Raw genomic sequence first — 8,904 nt, 5'->3', positions numbered from 1 at the left:
CTAACAAAAAAAATCAAAAAATTACTAAAAAAAAGTTCATTCTTAAATGAGGACCTAGGCTCCTTAGAGTTCTGATATGTGGAGTCACCATTGGTACTTAGAGTTAGGCTACATCCCATTTTGAAGAATTTTGTGTGAAAATTTTGTTCAAAAGAAAAAGGTACTAAAGTGAAGTAAAGTAAAAGAAAAGTGTATTGTTGAGATTTTTGTAAAATCTTGTATATATTTTTTTGGTAAGATATTCCTGAGATTGAGCCTAAGAATCTGTCAACCGAGTACGGAACTTCCTTTTTTAAGAATTTGCTTTCCTTTCCCTGGTGTACCCCTTGTGGGATGACTTCCTATTTTTTTTTTAATTTCTTCATCGGGCTTGGGAAAGACATGAAGTGCATAAGCCTCTGACAAGAGGGGCGACTGAACGGAAGACTCTTCCCATGGCGGAGTCACCATTGACTCTATATATTATTATGGTAAATCGGTGTATCAAGATGTCAATTTGAGATCTTATTTTGGTAAGATAAGTTTTAAAAGAAAACTTGTCCTGATGAAAAAGTAATTGGCTTATATATCTGTTAATAGACATTTTTTAAGTAATTGATTTGTCCAATTTAATCTAGATTAAAAACTTAGGCTAAAGAATATGTAAAATATTGTTTGCTTTTTAGCACATTAAAAATTCAGTACAAGTTAAAAAATGACTCGCATAATGTCTAGGAAAATGAAGCATAACTTGATTTTTAAGCGAAAATTCTCAAAATCATTGAAAGACAAAGCATGTCAACAGAAGAATTGGCCCAAACAGATAATCCAAGAAAGCTACAAATAAACCATAAAGGGTTTCAATACATGAATAAGAAAAGTTCACTACTTCTAACATAAAAATAACAATTGTATCAGATCAACACAACACATCATGTCCTTGTAAGATCTCAAACTAGTCCAAAAACATAGGTCTGAATCAAGATAACAGTAATTCATGACGCCTCCGTGGCGCGTTGGGTCAACCCTAAGCTCACCAACAACTTACTAAGAGATTCGGGAGAGCTAACCTGGTACTTCACTTTCCCTGAAGAGAGGAAAACCTCAGCCAGTTCAAGCTTATCCGAAGTAAGACTGGTGCTGTTCATAGTCTTACTGAGCACCTTTAGCACAAGTTGTACCGCCTCTTCTCTTGTGATATCATCCTTGTAATCCTGCTTAAGCATCGACTGCGCAGCCTGGTTGTTAGCGTGAGAATTAAAATAATTTTAATTCAGAAAGAAGAATACCTCTTGCCATAATGTTCAAGCCTTTGAATCTTTATCCTTGAATGATCAAAACTTGAATGTATAAACAAAATAACACTTTTACAGAACCATATGGGAAAAGTGGAAGGAATAGAGTTTCAAGCCTATTCTATTTACAAAAACAACGTTTGTGTTTGATGGCTATCACAGGCATACATATCGATAGGCTTGGACTCATATCCAAGTGTAACTCCTTATAACTTCCCACCATCAGGGAAGTTGTAAAGCCCCATGAAACCACCATATGGGATAGTAAACAGACATTAGTTACACATTAGCCATTAAACCAATTAAATATATATAACATAAATAAATAAATAAAACAAACATATGGCATATGGGCCACTTTATGGATATTCTTACATTCTCCCTCTTGGCACATATAACACACGTTGTTGATTGTCGGGTAACTAACAAACTGATTATGGCCATTAAATAAAAATACCCAAACCTTAGAGTTATAATACACGAATCATGGCAGTTATACTCTATCAATTAAGTATTCCCTTCCATGTATTACATTGTATCACACTCTCAACTTTATGTGGTGTCATTCTTTATGAATAACTTCTAATAAGTTATTCTGGGTCCAATGATCCCTATGGATCAATAGTCCCAATGGACTGCATAGCATCACAAATACTTTAGGTGTACAAAATGATGCTTTTCACTAATAATAATCAAAATGTCATGACAAAACAAAATAAAATAACAACTAGAAAAATTATTAAGCTAACCAATTAGTCTCATGCCCTCAATGTGTTTTCAAAACACCTTTACAAAAAGACCTTTGGTCATGGGATCTGCAACCATCATATCGGTACTAATATGCTAAATGCTGACTTCTTGCTTCTTAACACGGTCTCGAATTGCAAGATACTTTATGTCAATATGCTTGCTTCGGCTACTACTTTTGTTGTTGTTAGAGAAGAAAACCGAGGCCGAATTATCACAGTAAACCTTTAATGGCCTAGAAATTGAATCCACAATTCGAAGCCCTGTGATAAAATTCCTTAACCAAATAGCCTGTGAGGTTGCTTCAAAGCATGCTATAAACTCTGCTTCCATTGTTGACGATGCAATTATCGTCTCTTTGGCGCTCTTCCATGAAACAGCACCACCTGCTAGCAGATAGACATATCCTAAAGTGGATTTTCTGGAATCTTAACAACCCGTAAAATCTGAGTCTGAATATCTAACCACCTTAAGACAGTCAACATGCTTGTAAGTAAGCCTGTAGTCCTTGGTTCCCTTTAAGTACCTCATGATTTTCATTGCAGCCTTCCAATGTTCCATTCCTGGATTACTTTGGTATCTTCCAAGCATCCCAACTGCAAATGCAATGTCAGGTCATGCACAAACCAGAGCATGCATTAAACTTCCATCGGCAGACGCATAGGAAATGCTAACCAATTGTTCCTTTTCCAAATCATTTTTCGGACATTGATTTAAACTGAATTTGTCACCCTTCAAAATGGGCGCTGCATTAGGAGTTTAATCACTCATCTTGAATTTCTCCAAAACTCTTTCAATGTAGGCTTTATGAGACAATCCTAATGTCCTTTTGGACCTATCTTTGTGAATCTCTATGCCAATGACATAAGATGCTTCACCCATATCCTTCATTTCAAAATTTTGGGAAAGAAATTGTTTAGTATCATGCAACAATCCGAAATCATTAGATGCAAGTAAAATGTCATCCACATATAGAACTAGAAAAATGTATTTGCTCCCACTAACCTTAATGTATATACAGTTGTCCACAACATTCTCCATAAAACCATATGAAGTAACAACATTGTGGAACTTTAAATACCACTGTTGGGAAGCTTGTTTTAGTCCATATTTGGATTTGTTGAGCTTGCAAACTAAGTGACTACCTTTATCAGAACAAAAACCTTCAGGTTGGTTCATGTATACTTCTTCCTCAAGATCCCCATTTAAAAATGTCGTTTTCACATCCATTTGATGTAGCTCTAAATCAAAATGAGCTACTAATGCCATGATAATTCAAAATGAATCCTTCTTAGAAACCGGAGAAAATGTATTATGATAATCGATGCCTTCTCTTTGAGTAAAACCCTTGGCTACAAGTCTGGCCTTATATCGTTCGACATTACCATTTGAGTCTTTCTTGGTCTTATAGACCCATTTACAGCCAACAACTTTAACTCCTTTAGGCAACTCGACAATTTTCCAAACTTGATTCTTAGCCATAGATTCCAACTCTTCCTTCATGGCATCATACCATAATTTAGAATCATCTCTATTTATGGCATTAGAAAATGAAATAGGATCATCTTTAGGTCCAATGTCAAAATTAGACTCCATTGAGTATACGGAAATAATCACCAGAAATTGCTGACTTTCTAGCTCGTGAGGATCTTCTTAATTCTGTAGTCTGAATTGGGACTTGAGCTACATGCTCTATGTTGACTTGTTCCTCCTGTGATGAAAGTTCTTGAATTTGTTGATTTTCAAGAATATCAGGTTGATTATCTTGAAAGACAACCAATTCACCTATATCCATGGGTGTTGTATCCGGATCCTGTGATTCCTTCCACTCTATCTTTCGAGGGTAACTCTCACTAGGGTCAACTTCCTCAATAAACTCAGCATTTCTGGCTTCAACAATTCTAAGTGAATTTGAAGGACAATAAAATCTGTAACCCTTGGAGTTTTTCGCATAGCCTATGAAAAAACCATTAACTATTCTGGGGTCCAATTTCTTTAAATGTGGGTTATACACCCTCACTTCAACTAGACAACCCCAAACGTGTAAGGGTCTTAAATTTGGCTTCCATCCTTTCCATAACTCAAACGGTGTTTTGGGAACAACCTTGGATGGAACCTTGTTTAAGATATACACAGTAGTTTTCAAAGCTTCACTCCATAAATTTATAAACACATTAGAATAACTAAGCATGCTCCTTACCATTTGCATAAGTGTTCGGTTCCTTCTTTCAGCAACACCATTTTGTTGTAGTGTGCCAGGCATTGAATATTGTGCAATAATGCCTTCTTCCTTAAGGAACTTAGCAAATGGACCTGGTAATTGTCCCAATTCTGTGTACCTCCCATAATATTCCCCATTCTTGTCTGACCTGACAATTTTAATTTTCTTTTCTGTTTGTTTCTCTACTTCTGCTTTATAAACTTTAAATGCATCAAGTGCCTCGGCCTTATCAAACAAGAGGTAGAGATACATGTATCGTGTGAAGTCATTAATAAATGAGATAAAATATCTCTGACCACTCAGACAAGGTGGAGTAAATGGTCCACAAATATCAGTGTGTATGATTCCAAGAATTTCCTCACTCCTTTTGGCACCTTTACTGGTCTTGTTGGTCTGCTTTCCCTTTATGCAGTCCATACAAGTACCAAAGTTGGTAAAATCAAGAGTCAGAAGGACTTCATCATTAACCAACCTCTTTATTCTCTCAATGGAGATATGTCCCAATCTCTTATGCCAAAGAATAGAGGAGGCCTCATCAACAATATTACGCTTAATGCCAATATTACCATTCAAGGTTAAAAGATTTTTTTCAAAAACAGGATCTAGATTTAATTTGTACAAACCATTAATTAAAGTACCAAATCCTACAGAAACAGAGTCTTTAAATAAACTAAAATTTGCACCAACAAACTGAAATTCAAATCCAAACGGTACTAGTCTAGAAACATGAATTAAATTTTTTGAAAAAGATGGAATGTAAAATGCATTTTCAAGATCCAAAACAAAGCCATTTTTGAAAACAAGTATGAAAGTTCCAACAGCTTCGACGTGCGAAAGCATCCCATTGCCCGAATAGATGCCTTGTTCATTTCCCATTGGTTTCCTTAGGCTGAGGAAGCCTTGCATGGTATTAACAATGTGAATTGTAGAACCCGAATCAATCCACCAATCATATTGATGAGTATTAACAAAATTAGATTCATAACACACAAGAGATATGAGATTACCTTTCTTCTCAATCTCTGAGGACTTAAGTCGAGCTGCAATGTCTCTCATTTCCATAATGTGCTCATGCACACTCCTAGAATTGTTATGCTTCATTTCTGATAGTTTGTTCATTAGGGTGCTTGCCAATGCTTTGCCAGAACTAACAAATTGCTCTTCAATAGCCCTAATGTAGTTCTTGACCTTATCAGATGGTGGGATTGAGCCCCTAATGCTCTGGCTAATATGTGACTTTATGAGCATTAGACTTAAGCGATTGGATCGCTCCCATTTATCGTAAGCACTCTTTTCTGCAGCGGAACTCTCGGCCGTGAGTTCAGGAGGTTCATCCACACAGAGTGCCAGATCGAGGTCCATGCACCCTAATGTTAGAAGGATTTTGTCCTTCCAGTCTGAAAAATTATCACCATTCAAGAATGGAATACGAGAAGACTCATTAGATAGTACAGAGGTAGAAATCACTGCAATTACCAAGAACATTATTAATGCTTTGAAACAATAGCTATAGTCTGAATCAACCAATGTCAAATTTAGTAACAAATCTAAACCTTCCTGTGGGTAGAGGTCACTAAACTATATTAGATTTGCTATTACTTTATAATAAGACTAATGGGTTCCGAAATATTTAAGGAAAAGAAAACTCATACCTGTGGGTTTAGAGTGTTCAATCCTTTTAATAGCCAATCCATTATTTTATTCTAATTAAATTTCATAAATAATTACTTTCCTGTGGGATCAAGAAATTATTTATAAAACAAAATTGCAATGTAAAAATGCCAAATTAATTTTTAATTTTATGTGATCAAAATACTAAGGACCACATCTTTATGTCTTAAGATGTTGTGGCTACTCTTAAAACAGAATAAAATTTTAAAATATGGCATAATTTATTAATGAGAGCAAATCCTTATAGTCACAACAAATACATAATTTTTTAATGCACAAAATATATAATACATGCAATCAGAGTAATATCACATGAAAAAACTCAAAACCAAACACATGTAATTCAACCTTATACTAGATTTTGCTTAAAAATTGGACCAAAATAAACTCCATAAGCCCAACACATAGTGTATACATACTCTTATTTCACATGAATTTTCAAAGCATAAATAATTACCTTAATGCGTGTAATATAATCTTACATTATTTTAGATAACATGCTAATGAATCTCAAATATTATAAAAATTATAAAGCAACATGTTATAATTCACTGTATGAAATTCAATTAAATTTTCTCATTACTTTCCCATGCAACTACAATAAAATGTCTTTCATAACATGTCATTCCTACTATAATATTTAACAATAAATTAAACTGGCGTAGGTTTCAAAGGTTAAGGCTAAATATTGATCTACTCATAACCACATATACAGGACTAATTGTCTAACGCATATAAAGTTATCAGAATGCATAGTATTTGATCAACAGTAAAACCATAATCACAAAAGTCCAAAAATAAAGGAAGCAATTATAAATCAATGTGATCTCCACAAGTAAAACCCAATATAAGTTGATCATTTGCTACTTTCCACGTTTATTATACATATAAATTCACTAAATCAATGGAAAGAAAATAAATTTTTAAAGAATAAAATTTAGATTTTAATAAAGCTGATCCCACTGGAAATATATTATTATTACAGATGATGAATAAAAACTAGAAACAATTTGGTGATTCAATCCTTCCTTCCTCTTTTTTTTTTTTTTTTTTTTAATTACGCAGCAAGATATGCTTTATACCCATATAGATATTAACCAATCTAAAGTAGAATTAAAATAAACAAGTTTCATGAATTCTCAAAACTGAGAATAATAATTGAAAATAATTTTGGTTCTCTGATTCCTTATGCCACAGTAGTGTGCTAGTGATCAGGCCATTATATTATATAGATAGCATAAACGCAAACAAAATAAAAATGATCTAACAAGATTTGGCCTCCATAAATTACAGTAATGCTGAACAACAAACAGAAGGTGGCTCTGATACCAATTGTGAGAATTAAAATAATTTCAATTCAAAAAAAAGAATACCTCCTACCATGATGTTCAAGCCTTTGAATCTTTATCCTTGAATGATCAAAGCTTGAATGTATAAACAAAGCCCACTCACTGAACACTTTTACAAAACCATATGGGAAAAGTGGAAGAAACAGAGTTTCAAGCCTATTCTATTCACAAAAACAACGTTTGTGTTTGATGGCTATCACAGGCATATATATAGATAGGCTTGGACCCATATCCAAGTGTAACTCCTTATAACTTCCCACCATTAGGGAAGTTATAAAGCCCCATAAAACCACCATATGGGATAGTGAACAAACATTAGTTACCCATTAGCCATTAAACCAATTAAATATATATAATATAAATAAATAAATAAATAAAACAAACATGTGGCATATGGGCCACTTTATGGATATTCTTACAGTTAGCACCGATTGCCGCAGCCTTCCAACCACCATAGTTTCCACTCGGGTCGCTCATGTAAAGCTGAAACCCCTAGTTCTTATCCCATCCCGCAAACAAAAATGATACACCAAATGGTCGAAGCCCACAGAATTGTGTGTATCCTTGTTTGGTGTCACATAGAGATTGAACCAGCTATTCAACTGGCATTGGTTCTTGGTAAGCATACGTGTAGCGCTGAGCTTGGACCCGGGCTGTGTTGATGAGGATGTTGGCATCGGACATGATTCCAGCCACGGCACATGTAACATGGTCATCAATCTTGTACATTTTCTCGGTGGATGTTGAGGTCTGTAGGAGTTTGGAAGTGCCTTTCTTTTCTCCAACCAGTACGACCCCATCTTTTGATAGTATCCCTATGGCAGTCCCAGCATTTCCAATTGCTTCCATTACATATTCAACCTGGTACAGACGACCTTCTAGAGAAAAGATTGTTGTACGGCTATCATACCTTTGAGACATCTAACATATAATACAAGAGTGGAATCTCAATAGATTAGTCAGACAGAAAAAAAAAAAAAAAAATGGTGTCATTGAAGATTTATTTTATAGATGTAGGATAATATGGATTCCATGTACTGAATTCCATAGCTTAGTTGCACGAAGCGGGAGCAGGAGCGGGGCGAGAGCGGGGGAACGCGACCACCTAGAGAAGTTGTAAATTAGGAGCGCTTATATATTATTTTTATTAATTATATTTTTAATTCATCTATATGTATTTTTTTAATTGACATACATGTATACATTTTTTTTTAATAAATAAATTGACAAATATTTTATAAATTCCCATTAGATAGACAAAATATATCATTAAGGCTGGGCAAACAAATTAACCATCACCACAAAAAAACAAAAATCCAGCAAAACAACAAAAGTTCCAATCCACAAAAGTAGAGTTGCTATCAAAAACAAAGATAAAAAAAACAAACAAACAAACAAACAAGATGTTTTTGATTCATTATTTCTCCAAAGTGCATTGTAGTGAAATCCTCCTCTATGTTGGCATCTTCTGGATAGGCATCCCAATTATTGAAGTCCTCATAATCATCCCTATATCTTGTCAACAACCTATAATTTGTTGACAAAAGAAGAACAAATATTATACTATAATAAGAAAGAAAGAAAAAATACAAAAACTAGAACATAATAGATAATACAAATAAAACAAAGAAGAAAAGAGTAA

At 34.3% G+C, this 8,904-nt stretch overlaps 1 pseudogene across 1 annotated transcript; it reads right to left on the bottom strand.

The window, feature by feature from the left end:
• Positions 1-789: 789 nt before the first annotated feature.
• LOC114284993 (proteasome subunit alpha type-4-like) lies at positions 790-8,183 on the bottom strand (annotated as a pseudogene). Its single transcript, XR_014339360.1, has 2 exons — positions 7,690-8,183; positions 790-1,230 (listed from the first exon to the last, which is right to left on the bottom strand). The product of XR_014339360.1 is annotated as a proteasome subunit alpha type-4-like (transcript).
• Positions 8,184-8,904: the final 721 nt, after the last annotated feature.

This window comes from Camellia sinensis, chromosome 9, assembly GCF_055761805.1.
Source record: "Camellia sinensis isolate YWXY chromosome 9, ASM5576180v1, whole genome shotgun sequence".
In the NCBI taxonomy this organism is placed as follows: Eukaryota; Viridiplantae; Streptophyta; class Magnoliopsida; order Ericales; family Theaceae; genus Camellia; species Camellia sinensis.
Note: the sequence above shows the minus strand (reverse complement) of the source record. Positions and strands in the feature narration are given on the sequence as shown.